The sequence below is a fragment of the Hyperoodon ampullatus genome, assembly GCF_949752795.1.
Source record: "Hyperoodon ampullatus genome assembly, chromosome: 9".
Lineage (NCBI taxonomy): Eukaryota > Metazoa > Chordata > Mammalia > Artiodactyla > Ziphiidae > Hyperoodon > Hyperoodon ampullatus.
The window spans coordinates 38,861,631-38,887,667 of record NC_136922.1 but is presented as its reverse complement, the minus strand read 5'-3'; positions in this window follow the sequence as shown (position 1 = coordinate 38,887,667).

Below are 26,037 nucleotides of genomic sequence, written 5' to 3'. Positions count from 1 at the left end.
TTCGTTTTAATACTGCCTGATACAAATTTAATTTGCTTTGGTGATCAAGGGATGTAGTAAGTGTAGTTAACACTCCTTTGTGCTTGCATCACAAAACTTCCAATAGAAACCAGTCAACACAGATTTCATTAATGTTCTTAACACTGGGCAGAGAAGTTTAAATGAAAATATGAACATCTTTTCACAAATGCACATCTCTACTAGATTTGTTTATCTCTGAGTAGGCCCATGTGATGAACACAGTATGTCATTGTGGGGTTTCCCAAGTGGAGGGCTGTAACTCTTTGCACAGAACAAGGAGTGTACTGTGCCATTGGGAGATTTGGCCTTGTTGCATTGACATTTATATAACTTTGATTATGGCATCTTCCATGCCAAAGTGTCAGGAGTTACTTCTTGCCTAAAAGAACTGTGGTTAGTTCAGAAACAAAGCAGGTTTTAATCCACATGCTTTTTATTTCTTTTACCCAGGCCCTATACTACTAACCATCCTCTCATGAAAAATTTCAGCGTCTCAAGCTCAACATCTGTGCTTCAATCTATGACTCTTTAGTGAGTTCCTAAACTTGCCACAAAACCACAAAAACATAAATCCAAAACAGAATACAAACAAGTAAGCCTCAAACTTTTAAGAGCTGCTGGCCATCTATTTTAGGAGATTATGTTAAAATAAGGATTCTGAACTATGAGTAAAATTCTTCATGTTTGATTTTGTATTGGTGATAGCATGATATAAGTACAAAGATGGTAATCCAAATTAGACTGCCCAACTGCTGTTCTCTAACCCAAACTATGAATCTCTGTATGACACTTAACACACTGCAGACATTTGATAACAGTGATGGATACTTTTATGTGTCAACTAGACTAAGGCTAACACACTGCAGACATTTCATAACAGTGATGGATACTTTTATATGTCAACTAGACTAAGGCTAAGGGATACTCAGATAGCTGGTAAAATATTATTTCTGGGTGTGTCTGTGAGTGCCTGTTCTGGAAGAGATTAACAATTGAATTGATAGACTGAATAAAGAAGGTTTGCCCTCACCAGTGTGGGTGGGCCTCATCCAGTCCACTGAGGGCCTGAATAGAACGTAAAGGTGGTGGAAGGGTATATTTGCTCTTTGCTTAAGCTGAAACATCCAGCTCCTCCTGCCATCAGACGTCAGTGATCCAGGTTCTCAGGTCTTTGGACTCAGACTGGGATTTATACCATTGGCTCCCCTGGTTCTCAGGCCCTTGGGTTTAGACTGGAACTATACCACTGGCTGTCCTGGGCCTCTAGCCTGCCGACAGCAGATTATGGGGCTTCTCAACCTCCATAATTGTGTGAGCCAATCACTCATAATAGATCTCTTTCTGTGTATCTCTATGTATATCCTATTGGTTCTATTTCTCTGGATAATCCTCATACAATAACTTATTAAAATAGTATTCTAAGTTCTTACAGACGTAAGTACCTGTAAGAACCAACTAGTAAGCTATTGCCCATTTAACTTTTATGTCAAATAAATGCATATTAGTATTAGAAGTCAAATAGAGACCTAGGTGGAATATTGGAAGGCACAAAGTTTTTCTTTGAGTTTAAGACTCCATTTTGGATCAAAAGTTGAGTGATGAAAAGTCTTTTCAGTAAATCTGAAGGTTTTTCTTCTCACTCTTCTTTTCACCTGCGTAAGAGGACTGTGCTAATGACTAATATGGTGGTTAATGTGTAGCAGCTAAGAAACTGCTCTCAGCACACAATATATATTATCGAAGAGAGAAAATAACGTCCCCTTCCCCTCCAAGGAGGTGCCCACCTCCTTGTCCTTGTAACCTTTGAATATGTTACTGAAATAGCTAAAGGGATTTTGCAGAGGCAATTACATTTAAGGATCTTCAAATGAGATTAACCAGGGTTATCCAGGTGGGATCAATCCAATCACTTGAATCCTTAAAAGTGGAGAAACTTCCCAGCCACGGTCAGAGTAAGATATGCTCACAGAAGGAGAGTCAGAGAGATGCAAGTTGAGGATTCTATCTGCCATCCCTGACTTTGAAAATAGAAAGAAGCCAGGAACCAAAGAATGTGAACAGACTACAGAAGCTGGAAATGAAAGGGAGCATTGGTGAGTTGAAATTGAATCAATAATTTCTGAATGTTAATATGTACAGCAAACTTATGTGTTACTTGTTTAAAATGCACATCTCCAGGCTTAATCTCAGGCATTCTGATTCATTATAGCTGGTCTAGGGCCCTAAATTCTGAAATTTAAGTACATTTAGGTGACCGTTGATCAAGATGAACTCTAAAAGCCATTCTAACTTGATTTTATTAGAAGTAAGTTGTCATATTAAACATGTAATTTGTCTTATTTGCCATATTTATATTCCAGAATCAGGGTAAAGTTAACACACACACAAAATGGTACTTACTCTTGACTCCATTCAGGTTAGCCTGGCTGATGGTCCATCTCTAGAAAATTAACCTCAATTTTTGAAAACTGAACCAGAGGACATGACCAGAAAGCTCAGGAATGTCTTCTTTCAGAACATCTATCACACATGGTTATTTGTTTAATGTGTGTTCTCCATGCTAGACTGTAAACTCCATTGAGGCAGACAACGTGGGTACCTTATTCACATCAGTAGCTCTACTAGCCAGCAAAATGCCAGACATTTTGAATCAAAAAGTACTTCCTTTTCAGGGAGATGGAAAATGCACAAGTGTTGTTGGTGGAAGGAGAGATGCAGGGCAGGGATAAATGAAATAAATATTTAAGAATTAAAATGAGCAGATTTACGAATCCTATGGGGGATTACAGCAGCTTAGGTTGTTGGGTGGAGATATCTCCATCAAGGAAAAAAACACATTTGTGGAACATTCGTTTTGGAGACCATATGTTTGAAATATCTACGGGAGATAATAACCAGTGAATATCAACAGATATAGTTGACTTTACAACTCTCAGGTGTGATTAAACAGAATAATGGCCCAAAAGATGCCTGTGTTCTCATTCTCAGAACCTGTGAAGGTTATTTTCCATGGCTAAAGGGGCTTGGCATGTGTGATTGAAGTTGAGAATCTAAAATGGTGAGGGTAGCCTGGATTACCCAGGTGGGCCCAATCTAATCACATGCATTCTTTAAAAACAAAGAGTGTTTCCCAGCTGCAGAGAATCAGACGGTGGCATGAGAAAGACCTGACTTACTGTTGCTGCCTTTGATGATGGAGAAAGGTAACCATGTGCAAGGAATGCAGGCAGCCACTAGAAACTAGAAAAGACAAGGAAATGGATTCTGTCATAGAACCTCTAGAAGGAACTCAGGCCTGCCAGCACCTTGACTGTAGCCTAGTGAATCTGATTTTGGACTTCTGACCTCCCAAACTGTAAGAGAATAAGTTCATCTTGTTTTAAGCCACAAAGTTTGTTGTAATTTTTACAACAGCAATAGAAGATGAATATACTAATGAACCTCTTCCACCTAACAGAACAAAAGAAGTTTATTACTTAAAGACAAAACTCTCCTGGGCCACACTCTGGAGGCAAGAAAGGAGCAACTTTTCCCCCTCCATTCCCTTTGATTTTGAGAGACATTTGCTTGGATGTTGATTTCTGATCTGGTTTTCACTGACACATGCTTGTGAAGCAACTAAGGAAACTGTCAGGGCGAGACATGTTGTAGCCCACAGCAGAAGGTAGGACACCAACTCTGCCAGTCACAGGGTCCACGCCAAACTACTTGAAAGAAAAATTCACATTCTCTGCCCTAGTCTGCATACTCAACATCTATCAGTTTGGGTTTTCTCTATCACTTGTGAAACGCTGAGGCCTTCCTGAGAACCACAGGGAAGCTATGCCTCCAGGTGGAGTCTGGCCCTTTCGGATGTATGAGCATGGCTGTGTTTAGAAGCAACAGCAGAAATTGTACATGTGTCTCTTCCATCATCTCTGATCCTTCTTGTTCAATGTTAGAGTCCAGTCTCAGTCAGAAGAGAACCAGAAAAGGGCCTGTCTGGCCATCTTGACAGAGAGCCAAAAGAAGAATGTCTTCCAAGACAGTAATGTTAGCTGTGATGGTCACCAGCTGAGAGCAGCTGTTTCCAGTGAAATGACTTAATATTTTTCTCATTAGACTGGGGTTACGGGCTTTTGGGCAGAAGACCATTTCATTACATATCGAGGAGAATACATATTATCAGCATGTTTTAGGGCTGCTGTTGCTCCCCTTAATCACACAGCTGAGGTAGCGCTTGTCAATTTTCTCCACTGTAAGCTTACTCCTTTTCCCTCTTTCCATACCGTAGTTTTTGGAAGTCACCATGCACAACCTGTGCATAAGGAGTGGGGAGTTCCATTCTACCTCCTGGAATATGGAATATATACATTAAGTTATTCTTGTATACACATTTGTCTATTTGCCATTTATTTATTGAATAATTTACTTATAGCAGTATGGACTCATAAGTATTTATACTTTAGTTTATAAGCCAATACTACATTATTTTGTTTTTTTGGTTTAAAAAAATTTTTATTTTATGTAGGAGCATAGTTGATTAACAATGTTGTGTTAGTTTCAGGTGTACAGCAAGGTGATTCAGTTATACACATACATGTATCTATTCTTTTTCAACTTCTTTTCCCATTTAGGTTATTACAGGATATTGAACAGAGTTCCCTGTGCTATATAGTTGGTCCTTGTTGGTTATCTATTTTAAATATAGCGGTGTGTACATGTCAATCCCAAACTCCCAATCTACCCCTCCTCCCCCCCTTCCCTGCTGGCAACCATAAACTCATTCTCTAAGTCTGTGAGTGTGTTTCTGTTTTGTAAATAACATTTGTATCGGGTTTTTTTTTTTTTTTAGATTCCGCATATAAGCGATATCATGTGATACTTGTCTTTCTCTGTCTGACTTATTTCGCTTAGTATGACAATCTCCAGGTCCATCCGTGTTGCTGCAAATGGCATTATTTCATTCTTTTTAATGGCTGAGTAATATTCCATTGCAGTACTATATTTTGGTGCTAAAATTGTTCTAACTTTGGCCTTTGGGAGTTGTTTCAGTTCATGCCTATGTCCCCTTCACCCACCATATTACTGTGTGCTTTGTCTGTTTTATTTTTCCCTGTTTTTGTTTTGAGTCTTCCTTGCTTTCTGGCACTACAAGGTGCTCCAGATTCATCTTGCACATTTCCAGCTCCACTCCTAGAATTAGTGTGTGTGTGTGTGTGTGTGTGTGTGTGTGTATGTGTGTGTTTTCCCCAAGAAGTTCTGGTTACTCTTACTGGTGAACGGTATTACAAGACAGGATCTGAGTGTTAGATGAGCTCATTGCTTCTACTCAGCTGGCAAAGTAAAGAAGTGCGTGTACTAATTTGAGTATACATACATGCCTGTAAATTTTTTATATGTAATCATATTTTTTATATTAAGCTGAAAATAAATTCATATGGCTGTCTCCAGCTCTAATCAATTACGACATGCAGCTTTGTCTTCCTCCCCTTGCTTACTTGTAACCTCCTACTCCAACAGTGAGGGAACTGGCTCCCATCATCCATATCGATTTAAGTAATTGTTCAGTTCCAGTATACATGTAGAGTGGTTTCAGAGCTTTTAACACATATCCCCATGAGACACAACTTTATCAACTAGAATACAGTGCTTATGTACAGTTGCTTTTTTTTTAACGTCTTTATTGCCGTATAATTGCTTTACAATGGTGTGTTAGTTTCTTCTGTATAACAAAGTGAATCAGCTATACATATATCCCCATATCTCCTCCCTCTTGTGTCTCCCTCCCACCCTCCCTATCCCACCCCTCTAGGTGGTCAAAAGCACCGAGCTGATCTCCCTGTGCTATGTGGCTGCTTCCCACTAGCTATCTATTTTACATCTGGTAGTGTATATATGTCCATGCCACTCTCACTTCATCCCAGCTTACCCTTCCCCCTCCCCATGTCCTCAGGTCCATTCTCTACATCTGCATCTTTATTCCTGTCCTGCCCCTAGGTTCTTCAGAACCATTTTTTTAAAAATTCTATATATATGTGTTAGCTTACGGTATTTGCCTTTCTGACTTACTTCACTTGTACAGTTCCTTTTGACTTTAATCTTAGTGATCTTATTTATTTCCCAAGTTACTTATGTTAACACATTTTCTTCCAACTCTGTTTAGTGAGGCCATTTAATCCATTTGTAATACTGTTGGATTTTTTTTGTTACATTCTGCATTTGATCTTGAGATTCCATAACTTCTTGAATGACTTTTATTTTTTAATTTAAGAACAGTTGACTTACAATATTATATTACTTTCAGGTATACAGCATAGCGTTTTGATATTTTTATAGATTACATACCTGTGCTGTACATTACATCCCTGTGTTTTATTTTATAACTGGTAGTTTGTACCTTTTAATTCCCTTCACCTGTTTTGCCCATCCTCTTACACCCCTCCCCTGTAGTAACCACCTGTTTGTTCTCTGTATCTGGGTTCATTTATCTAGTTTTGTTTGTTAGTTTGTTTTGGTTTTTAGATTCTACATATAAATGATATCATGCAGTATTTGTCTTTCTCTGTCTGACTTAATTCATTAAGCATAATACTCTATGGGTCCATCTGTATTGTCACAAATGGCAAGATTTTATCCTTTTTTATGGCTGAGTAATATTATGTTGTGGATATATATACCCCATCTTCTTAGCCATTCATCCATCAGTGGGTACTCAAGTTGCTTCCATATCTTGTCTATTGGAAACAATGCTGCAATGAACAGAAGAGTGCATGTATCCTTTCTAATTAGTGTTCTCATTTTGTTGAGATATACACCCAGGAGTGGAATTGCTGGATCATAGGTTCTACTTTTAATTTTTCAAGTAAACTTTATGCTGTTTTTCATAGTAGCTTTACCAATTTGCTTTTCCATCAACAGCGTACTAAGGTTCCCTTTTCATACCTTCACCAATACTTGTTATGTGTTCTCTTTTTGAGGATAGCCATTCTGACAGGTGTGAAGAGATACCTCTTTGTGGTTTTGATTTGCATTACGCAGATGATTAGTGATGTCGAGCATCTTTTCATGTGCCTATTGGCCATCTGTATGTCATCTTTGGAAAAACGTTTATTTAGGTCCTCTGCCCATTTTTTAATTGGATCTTTTTTTAAATATTGAGTAACATGAGTTCCTTAAATATTTTAGATATTAACACCTTATCAGACATATCACTTGGAAATATCTTCTACCATTCAGTAGACTGCATTTTTGTTTTTTTGATGATTCCCTTTGCTGTGCAAAACTTTTTAGTTTGATGTCACATTTGTTTATATTTGATTTTATTTCCCTTGCCTGAGGATATATATCCAAAAACACATTGCTAAGACATGTCAAAGAACTTACTACCTTGGTTTTCTTCTAGGATTTTTATGATTTCAGGTCTTATTTTTAAGTCTTTAATCCATTTTGAGTTTATTTTTTACATATGGTGTGAGAAATTAGTGCAGTTTGATTCTTTTGCATGTTGCTGTCCAGTTTTTTCAACACCACTTACTGAAGAGACTGTCTTTTCCCCATTGTATACCCTTGCCTCTTTTGTCATAGAATAATTGACCATATGTGCATAGGTTTATTTCTGGACTCTATTCTGCTCCATTGATCTCTGTGTCTGTTTTTAAGCCAGTACCACACTGTTTTGATTTGAAGTCAAGAAGCATGATACCTCCAACTTTGTTATTCTTTCTCAAGATTGTTTTGGCTATTTAGGATTTTTTTTGTGGTTCCATACAAACTTTAAGATTATTTGTTCTAGTTCTATGAAAAAATGCTACTGGTATTTTGGTAAGGATTGCATTGAATCTGTAGATTCCTCTGTGTAGTATGGATATTTTAACAACATTTATTTTTCCAATCCATGAATACAGTTTATGTTTCCATTTATTTGGGTTGATTTCAGTTTCTTTCATCAGTGTCTTATAGGTTTCATAGTGCAGGTCTCCCACCTCCTTGCTTAAATTATTTCTAGGTATTTTATTCTTTTTGATTTGATTGTAAATGGGATTGTTTCCTTAATTTACTTCTGAGAGTTCATTAATAGGGTAATAGAAATGCAACAGAACTGTGTATATTAATTTTGCATCTTACAACTTTACTGAACTTGTTTATTCTAATAGTTTTTTAGTGCAAGCTTATGATTTCCTATATAGAGGATCATGTCGTCTGCAGACAGAAATAATTGTACCTAGTCCTTTCTGATTTGGATGCTTTGACTTCTTGCCTAATTGTTCTGGCTAGGACTCGCAGTGCTATGTTGAAAAGAAGTAGCAAGAGTGGGCACCTTGTCTTGTTCATGATCTTAGAGGAAAGCTTTCAGCTCTTCACTGTTGAGTATGCTGTTAGCTGTAGGCTTGTCATACATGGCCTTTTTTATGCTGAGGTACATACTTTTTATTCCTAGTTCGTTGAGTTTTTTATCATGAAGGGGTCAAATGGTTTTTCTACTTCTGTGTTTTTCACTTTCTGTCTTACTTCACTCTGTATGACAGTCTCTAGGTCCATCCACGTCTCTACAAATGACCCAATTTAATTCCTATTTACGGCTGAGTAGTATTCCATTGTATATATGTACCACAACTTCTTTATTCATTCATCTGTCGATGGGCATTTAGGTTGCTTCCATGACCTGGCTATCATAAATAGTGCTGCAATGAACATTGGGGTGCATGTGTCTTTTTCAATTATGGTTTTCTCTGGGTATATACCCAGCAGTGGGATTGCTGGGTCATATGGTAATTCTATTTTTAGTTTTTTAAGGAATCTCCATACTGTTCCCCATAGTGGCTGTATCAATTTACATTCCCACTAACAGTGCAAGAGGGTTCCCTCTTCTCCACACCCTCTCCAGCATTTCTTGTTGGTAGATTTTTTGATGATGCCCATTCTAACAGGTGTGAGGAGATACCTCATTGTACTTTTGATTTGCATAACTCTAATAATCAATGATGTTGAGCAGCTTTTCATGTGCTTCTTGGCCATCTGTATGTCTTCTTTGGAGAAATGTCTATTTAGGTCTTCTGCCCATTTTTGGGTTGGGTTGTTTGTTTTTTTAATATTGACCTGCATGAGCTGTTTATATATTTTGGAGACTAATCCTTTGTCCATTGCTTTGTTCACAAATATTTTCTCCCATTCTGAGGGTTGTCTTTTCACCTTGTTTATAGTTTCCTTTGCTGTGCAAAAGCTCTTAAGTTTCATTAGGTCCCATTTGTTTATTTTTGTTTTTATTTCTATTACTCTAGGAGGTGGGTCAAAAAAGATCTTGCTGTGATTTACGTCAAAGAGTGTTCTTCCTATGTTTTCCTCTAAGAGTTTTATAGTGTCTCCTGTTACATTTTGGCCTCTAATGCATTTTGAGTTTATTTTTTACATGTAGCTGTCCAGTTGTCCCAGCACCACTTATTGAAGAAACTGTCTTTTGTCCATTGTATATCCTTGCCTCCTTTGTCATAGATTAGTTAACCATAGGTGCATGGGTTTATCTCTGGGCTTTCTATTCTGTTCCATTGATTTATATTTCTGTTTTTGTGCCAGTACCATACTGTCTTGATGACTATAGCTTTGTAGTATAGTGTGAAGTAAAGGAGTCTGATTCCTCTGGCTCCGTTTTTTTCCCTCAAGACTGCTTTGGCTATTCGGGGTCTTCTGTGTCTCCATACAAATTTTAAGATTTTTTGTTCTAATTCTGTAAACAAAACAAAACAAAACAAAAAGCCATTAATAATTTGAAAGGGATTGCATTGAATCTGTAGATTGCTTTGGTTAGTATAGTCATTTTCATAATATTGATTCTTCCAATCCAAGAACATCATATATCTCTCCATCTGTTTGTGTCATCTTTGATTTCTTTCATCAGTGTCTTATAGTTTTCTGCATACAGGTTTTTTGCCTCCTTAGGTGCGTTTATTCCTAGGTATTTTATTCTTTTTGTTGCAATGGTGAATGGGAGTGTTTCCTTAATTTCTCTTTCTGATCTTCTGTTGTTAGTGTATAGGAATGCAAGAGATTTCTGTGCATTAATTTTGTATCCTGCTATTTTACCAAATTCATTAATTAGCTCTAGTAGTTTTCTGGTAGCATCTTTAGGATTCTCTATGTATAGTATCATGTCATCTGCAAACAGTGACAGTTTTACTTCTTCTTTCCTAATTTGTATTCCTTTTATTTTTTTTCTTCTCTAATTGCCGAGGCTATGACTTCCAAAACGATGTTGAATAATAGTGGCAAGAGTGGACATCCTTGTCTTGTTCCTGATCTTGGAGGAAATGCTTTCAGTTTTTCACTATTGAGAATGATGTTTGCTGTGGGTTTGTCATACATGGCCTTTATTATGTTGAGGTAGGTTCCCTCTATGCCTACTTTCTGGAGCATTTTTATCATAAATGGGGGTTGAATTTTGTCAAAAGCTTTTTCTGCATCTATTGAGATGATCATATGGGTTTTATTCTTCAGTTTGTTAATGTGGTATATCATATTGATTGATTTGCATATATTGAAGAATACTTGCATCGCTGGGATAAATCCCACTTGATCATGGTGTATGATCCTTTTAATGTGTTGTTGGATTCTGTTTTCTAGTATTTTGTTGAGGATTTTTGCATTATATTCATCAGTGATATTGGTCTGTAATTTTCTTTTTTTGTAGTATCTTTGTCTAGTTTTGGTATCAGGGTGATGGTGGCCTTGTGGAAAGAGTTTGAGAGTGTTCCTCCCTCTTCAGTTTTTGGGAACAATTTGAAAAGGATGGGTGTTAGCTCTTCTCTAAATTTTTGATAGAATTCACCTGTGAAGCCATCTGGCCCTGGACTTTTGTTTGTTGGAAGATTTTTAATCACAGTTTCAATTTCCTTATTTGTGGTTTTTCTGTTTATGTTCTCTGTTTCTTCCTGGTTCAGTCTTGGAAGGTTATGCCTTCCTAAGAATTTGTCCATTTCTTCCAGGTTGTCCATTTTATTGGCATATAATTTCTTGTAGTAATCTCTCATGACCCTTTATATTCCTGTAGTGTCAGTTGTTACTTCTCCTATTCATTTCTAATTCTTTTGATATGAGTCTTTTCTCTTTTTTTTCTTGATGAATCTGGCTAATGGTTTATCAGTTTTATTTATCTTCTCAAAGAACAAGCTTTTAGTTTTATTCATCCTTGCTATTGTTCTCTTTGTTTCTATTTAATTTAGTTTTGCTATGATCTTTATGATTTCTTTCCTTCTACTAACTTTGGGTTTTGTTTGTTCATCTTTCTCTAATTCCTTTAGGTGTGAGACTAGATTGTTTATTTGAGATTTTTCTTGTTTCTTGAGGTAGGCTTGTATTGCTGTAAACTTCCCTCTTAGAACTGCTTTTTCTGCATCCCATAGGTTTTTTTTTTTTTCTTTTTTTGCGGTACGTGGGCCTCTCACTGTTGTGGCCTCTCCCGTTGCAGAGCACAGGCTCCAGACGCGCAGGCTCAGCAGCCATGGCTCACGGGCCTAGCTGCTCCGTGGCATGTGGGATCTTCCTGGACCGGGGCACGAACCTGTGTCCCCTGCATCGGCAGTTAGACTCTCAACCACTGTGCCACCATGGAAGCCCTGCTGCATCCCATAGGTTTTTGATCATCGTGTTTTTGTTGTAATTTATTTCTAGATATTTTTTGATTTCCTCTTTGATTTCTTCAGTGATCTCTTGGTTATCTAGTAATGTATTGTTTAGCCTCCATGTGTTTGTGTTTTTTATATTTTTTCCCCTGCAGTTTATTTCTAATCTCATAATATGGTCAGAAAAAATGCTTGATATGATTTCAATTTTCTTAAATTTACTGAGGATTGATTTATAACCCAAGATGTGATCTATCCTGGAGAATGTTCCATGTGCACTTCAGAAGAAAGTTGTAATCTGCTCTTTTTGGGTGGAATGTCCTATAAGTATCAATTAAATCTATCTGGTCTGTTGTGTCATTTAAAGCTCCTGTTTTCTTATTTTCATTTTGGATGGTCTGTCCATTGGCGTAAGTGAGGTGTTAAAGTCCCCCACTATTGTGTTACTGTCAATTTCCTCTCTTATAGCTGTTAGCAGTTGCCTTATGTATTGAGGTGCTCCTATGTTGGGTGCATATATATTTATAATTGTTGAATCTTCTTCTTGGATTGATCCCTGATCACAGTGTAGTGTCCTTCCTTGTCTCTTATAACATTCTTTATTTTAAAGTCTATTTTATCTGATATGAGTATTGCTACTCCAGCTTTCTTTTGATTTCCATTTGCATGGAATATCGTTTTCCATCCCCTCACTTTCAGTCTGTATGTGTCTCCAGGTCTGAAGTGGATGTCTTGTAGACAACATATATACGGGTCTTGTTTTTGTATCCATTCAGCCAGCCTGTGTCTTTTTGTTAGAGCATTTAATCCATTCACTTTTAAGGTAATTATCGATATGTATGTTCTTATTACCATTTTCTTAATTGTTTTGGGTTTGTTTTTGTAGATCCTTTTCTTCTCTTGTGTTTCCCACTTAGAGAAGTTCCTTTAGCATTTGTTGTAGAGCTGGTTTGGTGGTGCTGAATTCTCTTAGCTTTTGCTTGTCTGTAAGGCTTTTGATTTCTCCATCGAATCTGAATGAGATCATTTCCAGGTAGAGTAATCTTAGTTGTAGTTTCTTTCCTTTCATCACTTTAAGTATATTGTGCCACTCCCTTCTGGCTTGCAGAGTTTCTGCTGAGAAATCATCTGTTAACCTTATGGACGTTCCCTTGTATGTTATTTTCATTTTTCCCTCATTGCTTTTAATAATTTTTCTTTGTCTTTAATTTTTGTCAATTTGATTACTATGTGTCTTGGCGTGTTTCTCCTTGGGTTTATCCTGCCTGGGACTCTCTGTGCTTCCCAGACTTGGGTGATTATTTCCTTTCCCATGTTAGGGAAGTTTTCATCTATAATCTCTTCAAATATTTTCTCAGGTCCTTTCTCTCTCTCTTGTTCTTCTGGGACCCCTATAATGTGAATGTCGTTGTGTTTAATGTTGTGCCAGAGGTCTCTTAGGCTGTCTTCATTTCTTTTCATTCTTTTTTCTTTATTCTTTTCCACGGCAGTGATTTCCACTGTTCTGTCTTTCCGGTCACTTATCCGTTCTTCTGCCTCAATTATTCTGCTATTGATTCCTTCTAGTGTATTTTTCATTGCAGTTATCGTATTGTTCATCTCTGTTTGTTTGTTCTTTAATTCTTCTAGGTATTTTTAAAACATTTCTTGCATCTTCTCGATCTTTGCCTACATTCTGTTTCCAAGGTCGTAGATCGCCTTCACTATCATTATTCTGAATTCTTTTTCTGGAATGTTGCGTATCTCCACTTCATTTAGTTCTTTTACTGGCAGTTTGTTCCTTCTTCTGGTACATAGTTCTCTGCCTTTTCATTTTGTCCTTTTTTTGGCGAATGTGGTTTTCATTCCACAGGCTGCAGGATTGTAGTTCTTCTTGCTTCTGCTGTCTCATTGTTGAGACTTTTTGCATGTCTTTTCCTCAAGACTCTTGGCCCCTAATTTTCTTTTCTTGTGATGTCTTTCTCGTGGTTTTTTACAGATAATGCTGTCTTCATAAAATGAGTTTAAAAGTTTTTCTTGCTGTTAAATTTTGGGGAAGAATTTGATAAAGACTGATGTTAATCCAGCAACAAAATGAAAAGATAACCTGTGAAATGGGAGAAAAAATATTTCCAAGCCATATATCTGAAAAAGGGTTAATATCCAAAATATGTAAGAAACTCATATGGCTCAATAGCAAAAAAAAATAATAATAAAAATGGGCAAAGGAATTGAGCAGTCATTCACCTAACTTATATGAAAACTTTTATGTACACAAATGCCTGTACATGAATCATTATAGCAGCTTTAATCATAGTTTTTAAACAGGAAGAAACCAAATGGCTTTCAATAGGTAAATGGCCAACAGGTATATGAAAAGATGCTCAACACCATTATCAAGGGAAATCAAATCAAAACTATGAGATACTGGGCTTCCCTGGTGGCGCAGTGGTTGAGAGTCCACCTGCCAATGCAGGGGACAGGGGTTCATGCCCCGGTCCGGGAAGATCCCACATGCTGTGGAGCGGCTGGGCCCATGAGCCATGGCCGCCAAACCTGCACATCTGGAGCCTGTGCTCCGCAACGGGAGAGGCCCACGTACCACAAAAAAAAAAAAAAAAAAAAAAAAAAAAAGAGATACCATCTCACATATGTTAGCTTTATTATTTAAAATCCAAGGGTAACAAATGTGTTGAGGTTGTGAAGAAATCGAAACACTTGTGTACTGTTGATAGGAGCATAAAATGGTGCAGCAGCAATGGAAACAGTATGGAGATTCCTCAAAAAATTAAAAATAGAACTACCATATGATCCAGCAATACCACTTTTGAATATTTACCCAAGTGAATTGAAATCAGGATCTCAAAGAGATATCTTCACTCACAGGTTCACTGCAGTACTATTCACAGTAGCCAAGATATGGAAACAACAACTGGTGTACACTGATAGATGAATGGGAAAGAAAGGGTGGTATTACATACAATACAGTATTATTCAGTCTTTAAAGCTGAGGAAACTGTGCCATTTGAGGCAACAGAGATGAATGTGGAGAACATTATGCTAAGTGAAATAAGCTAGTCACTGAAGGACGAATACTGTGTGATTTCATTTATATGAGGTACCCAGTGCCAAGTTGGGACATTATTCCCCAAACTCCACAGCTATTCACTCTTCGTGTAAAGAAATGTTCATTAATAAGTTTTTTGGGTTTTTTGTTTTTTTTTTTTTTGCAGTGTGCTGGCCTCTCACTGCTGTGGCCTCTCCTGTTGTGGAGCACAGGCTCCGGATGCACAGGCTCAGCGGCCATGGCTCATGGACCCAGCCGCTCCGCGGCATGTGGGATCTTCCCAGACCGGGGCACGAACCCGTGTCCCCTGCATCGGCAGGCGGACTCTCAACCACTGTGCCACCAGGGAAGCCCCATTAATAAGTATTTTACAAATGTATTTTGAAGCTCAATTTTATCTTAAAGTATGTTTATATAGTAAGTTAAATGTATACCTTGTTTTCCTTTTCAATTTCTTATTTTTAAATGTTTCACCGCTTACTCTCTTTTTTAAAACTTCGCTTGAAGCTTTCAATTCTTCAAATTACATGTCATGGTTAAGATTTATTAAGATTGTAGGAAAATGCAGAAAATTTAAGGATAGAAAACTTAGTTATTTTGAGAAATGTACATGGGAATAATTTGAAGTAACAATGCAGAACAAAAAAAAATCATCTGTAAACACTGGTTTACATTGATCTCTTCATTTTCGCAATTTATTTCTTATTGCTTTCCATTTCTAATGCATTCCCTTTTTCTTTATTGTAATCTCTCCTTCTCTTTCACATTGGGCACCAATTCATTGTCACCTCCTTTATTTTCCTCCACAATGAAAACCCACTCCCAAAGTACTTTCACTCAACATTTACACAAAAGAGGTTTTTTTTTCACTCCAATTCATTAGAAGAAAAGCTAATTATATGCCTTTTTTTAAAGAATACAGGTTTTCAAACTATATCAAGAAGCATGCTGTTAATAAAGTTTATAGGATTTTCAGCATGATTTTTTTCTTTTTAACACTCTCCTTTATCATTCCCTCCTTTCACAAATCTTTTATAGAAAGATTTCGGAGCATCATTTATGAAAAAACATAGGGAGAAATCTGTAGTAGAGTGTACCTACAAATACTTAAGTTTTATCAGAAAAGTAGGAATGTAAACATCCCATAAATGGCAACATATCTGATGATGAGATGATTGGTGGAATAAAAAAAGAGTAAATTACCAAGCACAATTTATACTCAATATATATTTACCTGAGATGTAGAACAATTGATACACCTTTAGTCCTTGATCTCAACAGAGCACATAGGTGATTTCTAAGATCAAGGACTAAAAGATCATGAATTGTTCCACCTTCTAGGTGAATGCGTATTGAATATCAACTGTGGAGAGACACAGTATTTCACCTTGAGTATTTTATAATCTAGAGGGAGAATTACAGGTACAAATTTAACAGTTTGTATTTTAATGTAAATGTTAATATAAGGCAAAATACAATCAATGTCATAACATAAGTATAGAGGGTTTGAGGAATTCAAAAGAAGGAGAAAGATTTTATCTGATACAGTAACCTGGTTGAGTTTTAAATAGGAGGGGGCATTTGGGATGGACTTGAAGGACTGAAAAGAATTTCACAAGAGAGAACAGAATGAACAAAGCTAGAGGTGGAAAAGAGTAGTGAATATTTAAGAGACCTGAAGTAATGCTGTGTAGATTTGGGGTGGATTTTGAGTGAACAGTAAGTTAAAATTTTAGCTAGATTTCCATTTTCAGAAATTGCTAAAAGTCAGATCAACGCTTTATCTAATTCACTAGACAGCAAGAAACCATTGAAGATTTTTGAGAAGATTATTTTAGCAGAGATATTTAAGGCCAACTAGATGAAATATTAATGACACAATTGGAAATTACGAGGTCACTGCAGTTGTCTCTCTAGGTCTGGATTTCAAACCTTAGTGTGTGTGAAAATAGTCTGCAGAGCTCTAAGCCAGTGATTGGACCCAACCCCTGAGACTATGATTCAGTTCCTAAGCTGTGGGGCTCAGGAATCTTTACTTTTAACAAGTCCCCCAGATGGTTCTATGCACATTAAAGTCTGAGTATCTTAGCAATAGGTGAGAACGTAACCTGGAGTGTGGCAGGAGAAATGCCTAATAGGGTACAGACGAGACAGATGTGGCACCCTGGCTGCAAAACCTGAATTTTTATAGATGACTCAGTTTCAGTTCCGAGGCTCACTTAACTGAAGCATCAAAAACAATGAACATTTCTTAAGCCATACAGTGCTAATTCTCAGAATTGCTTCCTGAAGGTGACTAAAACTGAACGCTGCCTTAACACACATGGTTTGTGGTTGGATCTGACAAGTTGGGACTGAATTGAGAGACTTAGAGTGTCATCTACTTATTCTCCTAACTTCTTAAAAGCATGGTGGGGCTACTGAGAGAGACTGCAGGGAAAATGGTGAGATGAGATTGAGTTCCTCCCAGTCAGAGGTGAAATAAATGAGTGAGTGAGTGAGAGAATGCAGAGGAAACATGGTTGACTTTTGATGAAAGTTTACAAGACAGAGGTTCAAATAGCATGAGAAAAAATATCAACAATGTCCTAATAACAGATTTTTAAAGATTACAAAAGAGATTCAGGAAGTCTCTCTGACTTTCTACCACAACTGGGAATGAAGTAAGCCAGAAGCAAAAACCTCTTAGTCTGTCTTGTAGGGCCTTTACTTCCTATTCCCAGAAACCCTTGTGCTGGAGTTTACTACTCAGTAACGCTTAATAGCAGACAAGATATTTCAGATGAGGACATGCCTGGTGGAAGATCTGTTTGAGTATCTCTTCGAGACAACATATATTTCTGGTACTAGATTCTCCTCCTTATCCTTGGAAAATTCACCAAAGGGTAACATGAAGCTCAAAAGAGAACCTCAAGGAAAAGATTGGTGCTACAGAGCAAACATTATTTGCTCTGAAGAAATACAGTTGTGAATCAACTCTGCAGGAACAGTATTTATAAATACTCCTCTACCTATCAGGACTCAAGACTTTCTGTTAAGATTATGTCTGACTGAACAGTGTTTTAAGTTCTGGGAAACAACTATTTTCTAGACCACTTACCAGAGTATAATTTGAAATGATTAACATAATTATTAAAATTATAATTATTAATTATAATAATCATGGAGCATTTTTACATCAGTGGGAATACTTTTAGTTTAATGGCTACTGAAGTAATCTCCGTCAGGACAAGAAACCAGCAATAAAGAACACAGCATTTCTTTAAATTGATATTTCATAGTATTATTTCTAATATGCTTGACTTGAGCGCTGTCACTTGGAAGATAAATAAATCTCATGAGTTGGACTATCTGGTGTTTCAGCTTCCAAAATATTATGTACAGTGTAGATTTTTTGTTGTTTTTGTTTTTGTTTTTTGCGGTACGCAGGCCTTTCACTATTGTGGCCTCTCCCGTTGCGGAGCACAGGCTCCAGACACGCAGGCTCGGCGGCCGTGGCTCACGGGCCCAGCTGCTCCGCGGCATGTGGGATCTTCCCGGACCGGGGCACGAACCCGTGTCCCCTGCATCGGCAGGCGGACTCTCAACCACTGCGCCACTAGGAAAGCCCCAGTGTAGTGTTTTAAATTGAAAAATTCAGATAAGAATCTAGCAGGTGTTTGATTTATTGGCAAAGTCATATAATTCCCTTTTTTAGTCACTGCAGAATATTAACAGTAGTCTTGGATGACTTGAAGTAGATCCTATTTATTTTAGTTGACTTTTACTAGAATTATATAAAGGATAGTGTTCTGCTACAGAAGAGATTTGCCTACTCTAACAGAGAACAAAGGCATTTCTAGCCACAAGGTAACTTAGTATATACCATTTCATCATACACAGTAAACACTTTGTAATGAAAGCAGTGAAGCCACTGACACAAAGTAGCTATTGTGTGAGGGCTCCTGAGTCATGCTTATGTCATACTAAATATAGTTACTAATTTCAATCATAACCATATGGCATTTTAGAGATCCTAGTATCTAACTCCAATATATAGAAACACATACTTGATCATGAATAAAAATTTAAATCCCACGTTAACAGGCCCTGTCAAGTTTACCTTCTGTAATAATTAGATAGCAGACTAGAAATCACATATTTTATGGCCTTCCTTAGGATATTAGGTGACTTCTAAAACAATTGATTATTATAATGGCTTATGATGAATAATCATGAATTCCATTAAGAGTAATTTTGATGCAGACTACTTTATACTGAGCTAATTTTTCCTTCCAGTATTCCTTCAGTATTGATACTATATTCTTAGACTCTTAAAAGTTATAATTAGGGACTTCCCTGGTGGCACAGTGGTTAAGAAACCACCTGCCAATGCAGGGGACATGGGTTTGAGCCCTGTTCTAGGAAGATCCCACATGCCATAGAGCAACTAAGCCTGTGCATCACAACTACTGAGCCTGCACTCTAGAGCTCGCGAGCCACAACTACTGAGCCCACGTGCCACAACTACTGAAGCCCATGTACCTAGAGCCCATGCTCCACAACAAGAGAAGCCACCGCAATGAGAAGCCCGCACACCATAATGAAGAGTAGCCCCCGCTCACCGCAACTAGAGAAAGCCGACGTGCAGCAAAAATAAATTAATTAATTAATTTTAAAAAACTTATAATTAAAGATACAGTCTCTCTAGAAAACAAATTAGTATCAATGATTTGTTTGATATAACCATGCTTATTATCCAAGCATACCCTAAACCATGTGTGTATGCAATAAAAATTTAATAGGGATAGAATAGAATATTTATTTGAGTATTTAGAAATGTACTCAGGATTCACTTGAATTTTGGAAGACAGAGAAAATGAATATAAGCATAAAATTGATTAAATACATTCAGCATGTAATTCGAAGCTCCAGTCCTGTAACTAAATCTAGAAAGACCCCTCCCTCCTACAACCAGGAAAAAAAAAAAAAAAAGTTGTGCAGAGGGAACAGAGATAATATTAAAACAAGAAATCTCCAACCCTCTTTAAACATTGAATTTCTATTGAGTATAAACTTATATTTCACTTTACGTGTTTGTTTTGCTTGGAATTTTCTAATTTCGGTTTACATTTTTTTGTCACTTACTGGTTTGGAAATACTTTTGACTTTCATATTCTGAATAGGTAATATTTAAAGTGAATGCCTTGAAGGACTATGAGAAAGGTTAAATTTATGGCACTTTCCATCTAAAATAAGACAAATTGGAAATTCAAAGAGAAAGATAATTCTTTAAGCTACTTCTGAGTGGGACGTTCATACTAATTTTATGGGTCTTTATAGAAATACTGCATTTGAACCTAACCAAGATAATAGTGTTAAGAGAAAAGTCATTGGTGGTTTAAAACATGCATGGAGACTTTTAGCTTTTGTTGATGCTTGCTTATGAAATATCAAAATATTAAATTTTATGGGAGGGAAATATTTTTTTAAAAGCTACTAGCCTTTGAGCACATATTCTTATGGATTTACCAGTATGTTTTGTGGAATTTATACATTAATTTCATCATTTATTTCTACACTTATTAAATACCTAATATATGTTATACCCAGGATATTCAAAGTGAATTTTTGTTCTTTGGCCGAATGGAAATAAGTACAGTGCTTCCTTGTACCTCAGTGCTTCATAAAGTTACCAGTAAACAACATTCTTTCCATTTTTACTTTCAGCCTCATCTCTCCTAATGCTCAGAAGTGATTCCAGACTGTGAACAAGGCTAAAAGATACTAGGATGCACTCACAATTTAGATATTGTTATTGGGTCAATTTCTGTGCCTGACACACACTTCCCTTGGGAGGAAATCCCTTTGGGGCACCTGGATGAAACAATTAAATTGATTCCCAGCAGGCTGTCCTACCAGAGTGCTCCACATGCGTAGACAAGCTGACACTGGGCATAGCTTAGGCTCCAGTGGAGATTCCCTTTTAAGGTTAAATGGGGTTCAGGTTGGGAAGTATCTCCTCTTTTAATACAAGGAGTGGCTTGGATTTTCTCTTGTAGGGAATGAGTCATTGTTTCTTAGAAGGATAAATAGACCATGGATGGGTGCTTGGGTCAATGAACCAGTAGCCTGAAAATGTTTTATGGGAATGTAGATTTAACCATCTGCCTGTCAGGGAAATTTAAAGTTGTCTAAGCATTGACTTAGTTCAAAGCTTAGTTCAAAGCTACAATTCACAATTGTTATCACTCACTTTTTTGTTTTTAATAACAATGAACATCATTTGGATGTATGACAATGTTTCCTAAGAGTTTGAAAGAAGTCCCATACCACACTGTGACTGATGGGTAATGGAGAAAATTTCCCTCTGCATTACTATCCTCAGGAATTTCTTCCAGTTTCATTATGTCACATTAATATGTTGTTGTAGTCATTTTTGCAACCTCTCTACTTCTGGACAAATAAGATATGCAGCTTTATCTTGGTATGCTGACTTTCTGAGGAAATTTCTTTGGGTGTTCACAAAGTTATTGGAATAAAAATCTGACACCCAAAACACATTTTTTATTTTCATTAAAACAGAATTTTCCACATAAACAAGTTTGATCACATAACACTAAATATTATAGAACACACATAGAAATTTTAGCCAGCCACAGGATGTAAATGGGACATAGAATTTAGTAATTAGGATTTACCATGGAGGTGGCAACAATTTATTTTTATAAAAACAAAATCCGAGTGTTACTCATTTCTCTTTCTCAGAATTCACTCACAGGGTTTGCCTAGATCCTATGAGTCATGCTGCCATCTTCAGCCCTGGGAAATGGGCCTCCCACGTTTGTCTCTCTTTCTCTTCCCCAAACACAATGTGGAAAGACAAAGAAGGGCCTCAGTCAAGAAGCTGCAAAATTGCCTTAAAATTATTGCTTTCATACCCACTCTCTTTTCTGCAAAGAAAGGATGCATCATGACTTCAAGATAATCATAATTTAACTAGAGATATCAAAGTCCGTTTTTCTACCAGGTTCCTGCAGTGGTTTTTCTGTTTCAAAATCCCATTTCAAGATCGGCTTGAGACCTGGAAACCGAGATACCAGGACAATCAAATTATCTCATGAAACCAGACTGACAATAATTCTATAACTCGCACTGATCTTGGCTACCAAAGGATCTCAGTAGATGATTAAACTTTATGAAGTGAAGTAACATTTAACTTGCTCTTGACATGGGATCTTAATTGTATGAATTACGAGTATATTTCTTCTGAAATTTTCACTTGATAATTGCTACCCATTTTCCCCCCATCCGTATTGCCCTAAAACTGAGATGCTTAGTTAAAAGCATTTTCTTCATATTTCTTATTTCATTTTTATCTGTCTATGCTTCACAGTCAAACTAGGTTTTAGCCGAACAATGATGAGGGTGAGGCGAGGGAAGGGAATAAATATAGCAAAAGCAAGGGAAAATAATCTCTGTTTCCTTAGCCATACTCCGGTAATCCAGCCCTCCATCACCTTTTTGTCACCCATTCCCCCTCAACCTCAGTGTTTCAGGGACAGCTGTGAAGCATGTAAATTTGATAGGAGGATAGTCCATCCTTTAAGGCGGTTATTATCAAGGGGGCAGTATTACCCCTAATGGGCTGGGGAGAGCATTGGTTCTTTCGGAGGCAAAATCTTAGATAATAAAATGGCTTGTAGCTCTCCAAATGATTTGCATGCTATATATCTGTACATAGACATGTATACAATGCATTTCAGGTATTAAAATTTCATAGGGGGTTACAATTAGGAAGAAAAAGTCTAAAGACTCCATAGGGCAGACAATAATAATAAAAATGTTGAGAAACACTGCTGTTCTCTTCTAAAATGACTTACTTATGGGACTTCCGTGGCGGTCCAGTGGTTAAGACCGTGCGCTTCCACTGCAGGGGCCACAGGTTTGATGATCCCTGACTGGGGAACTAAGATCCTTCGTGCCAAACAGCACCGCCAGAAATTTTTAAAAATAAATTAAAAAATTAAACCCTAATAAAATAGAATGACTTATGTAAAAGCAATCCATTCCCCAGCTCCCGCGCCCTCTGGCATTGTTAAATCCAAACCTAAACCAGAAAGAAATATTTTAGCCTTCTCCCAGTTTTCCTAATACTGTGTTTCTGTATCATTTTAATACCAGTTACTGAGATTTGGTGCTTTTTCTGTACCTAAGGGCATATTTTTAGTAGCTCTTTGCTCTTTGCTAAGTAATTAGGAAAGAATGTATCTTATGTTTGTTAAACATCCTGTTGACTCAACCAAATTCTTCTTTGTCATTAGGGTTATGTTGGTCTTTTGTCCTAAAGCTTTTATCTTTATTTCTGAAACATCTTTGGCTATGAAATCAGGATTGCCTTGAAGAATTAGTTCACAGGTGACAATTTCTTTTTTGTTCAAGTCATAATTTTTTTCATAGTGCCTAGGGTATTTTCCACTTATTTTGAGTATGATGTATGAAAATATGTTTCGTTATATATTAATGTGCCTGTGGATTGGCTAAGTTGAATAGCACAGCCTTCCTCAAATACTCAATTTCAAGTGCCTATTGCAAGTAGACTAAATATTTAACAAGTTGTATACTGAATATGAATTTAGTGATCATTGGCATTCTTAAAGTTTTTCATTCAGATTTTTCTTTTTATTGAACCAAATTGGCATGTTCGTAGTTCCTTGCAGACTCCTTTTTGAAGAAAAAATATATATAGTTTAGAAAGCGCAATTACTATTTCCAACAAGGGGGAAACACAAATATCAAATGCAGAAGTAATTCCATCGAAATAGCATAGCCTTAGAAATAATTAAATGCTGATAACTCCCAACTGTGTTTCTCTAATTCAGACCTCTCTCCCAAACTCTAGACCATAAGGTAGCAAACTATGGCCCTCAGGCCAAATGTAGCTACAGACTGTTTGCATAAATTTTTATTGGAACACAGCCACGCCCACTCTTTTGCATATTGTCTGTGGCTGCCCATTGGCAGGGTGGTTGTGACATAACATCTGGCCCACAAAGTCTGATAAGATACTTACTCTCTGGTTTGCTGATCCCTGCTCTAGACTTATACACCTAACTCCCTCTTTATAGCCTCACTTATGTCCAAAAGACATATCAAACTGACATATATGTCAAAAGATATCAAACTGAAAATATTCAAAACCAACTTTCATCTTTCCTCTGAAACCTGCTCCAACCAGAGTCTAACCCATCCAGTTAATGGCAAGTCTATCTTTCCGGTTGTTCAGACTTAAAGTTTTGGAGTCATTTCTCTCACCCCACTTTGAATCAATCAGATCAGCCCACAGCATCTATTTGCAGCATGTATTTAGAATTCAGTTTCTTCTCCAGCACCACCCCTGCTAACGGTGTGGCCTGAACCAGTGCCATGTTTCAACGATGCTACTGCTATTGCTGCCTGGGCTGCCTTCTTTTGACTATGGCCTTTACAATCCCTTTGTCTTTATTCAGCACACATCTAGAGTAATCTTGATGAAGTAGAAATTACTCTATGGCCCTTCTCTAAACTTTATGGTGGCTCACAAGTTTCCTTAAAGTAACAGCCATAATGCTTATAATGACTCACTCCTGCTTCACGCCTTCGCATGAGCTGTGTTTTCTGCCTATAAATTTTATCCCTTCTATATCCACATGCCTCACTCCTTCACCTTTTGAAATATTTTTTAAGTTACAGTTATACATTTCTATCCTTCCACCACCTCTCAAGGGTCCTGATATTCCTTATCTTGCTCTATTTTTCCCATAGCACTTACTACCTTTAATATACAGAATTTAGGGGTTTTTTTGGTCTATTTTCAGCTTCCACTCTTAGAATATAAGCTCTGTAGGGAAGGTTTTAGAATTTCTATTTGATTAATAGAATCCTCCTACATTTTGATTCTATCCACATTTATGATGATACTTCTCTCATTAAAACTTCATGACTTCAAAGCTAAGTTCTTTAGAAACCAGAGCCTAAGGCAAGGATCATAAATCTTTATTGAGGAAGTACAAGTTTAAGGTCAATTATATGGTGGAAAAATGGTAGTAAAACAAGGAGAGATGTAAAGCAATGAAATATAACGGGTTATCTCATTAGCCACCCTTTTCAACCAGCTGTAGAAAAAATAGTGGAGTACTCACTAGGTGTGTTCTGGCATGCAGAAAGTTTTTCAGTGACTGCAAGGGAAAGGCCATAATTGAAAATATTGACCAAAGGGACAAAGAAAGGGAAAAGTATCTGCCTAACACCTTTTGACTCCCACTTCCCCTTGGTCAGCGTTTCCCCATAGCAAGTTGATGTTCCTCACTTTTATGTTGCTTTGTCTGGCTATACAGAAAGCAGGCAGTGTGACATTGTATTGAAACCCAGAAATGACTTGACACAGATGAGCTCAGCATGTGGGAAATGAGGAAAGTTTAAGCACGATGTTTTAAAATCTGACTCAAGCCTCCTCTGAGAACTAGACAAGGGCACCAGCAACGTCACTGGTGGTCTGCAAAGAGGGTGAATTCTTTAGAATTAGGCCACTGAATCTGAGAAGGGATACAAAACTACCAATTCCAGTTATCATCAGCTTTACTCTACTTCTGGCCATCTTCAGAAAAAACACCTTTTGAATCTTGTTTCATTCCTCTAAATTCTCTATCATTTGTCCAAATATTTGCGTTCTCACTTCCAAGCAACATTCTCCTGCCTCTGCCCTTGATCCGTAGCCTTTGGTGCTTCTATGGTCTCAGCGTCAGCTCCCCTTTGTTCTCCTTGCTTTATTATCCACAGCCATTCAATCCAGGGTTGCTTTATTCTTGGAACTCTAGCCAAGCACTCAGGAACATCTCCAACACTTCTTCATCTGTCTCTACTTCTGGGTTGCTATATAATACTGGACAGTGTGACAAAAACATATGAATGAATGTCAAGCAAATTCATATTATTTTAAGCTTAGCCATATCTTCACTGCTGTTCTCGAATCCTTTTATTTATCTCAAATGGACTCTGTAACATTTTCACCACCAACTATTGAAACATTTATGTATGTTCAACCTTCAAATTCTAGTTTATCATCTCACTTCTTACAGATTATTAAATTTACTGATTTATTAGTTCAAGAGCATTCAAAATGGGCTCATTCCCATTTGAAAATCTTGTTTCAGTTGATGTTGTTACTGATGCCATGATTTTATCCTGAGTTTCCTCCTCTAGAATCTTGCTTCAGTAAGGAGCCACTCTTATCTGAACTTTGTCCACTTTTCTTTATCCATCTTCTCAAGCTACTAGCTAGTGTCTACTCTACCCTAAAACTGAAGCACACAAGAGGGAAGTGAAATAAAGCAATTAGTTATTCTTTCCTTTTTTTTT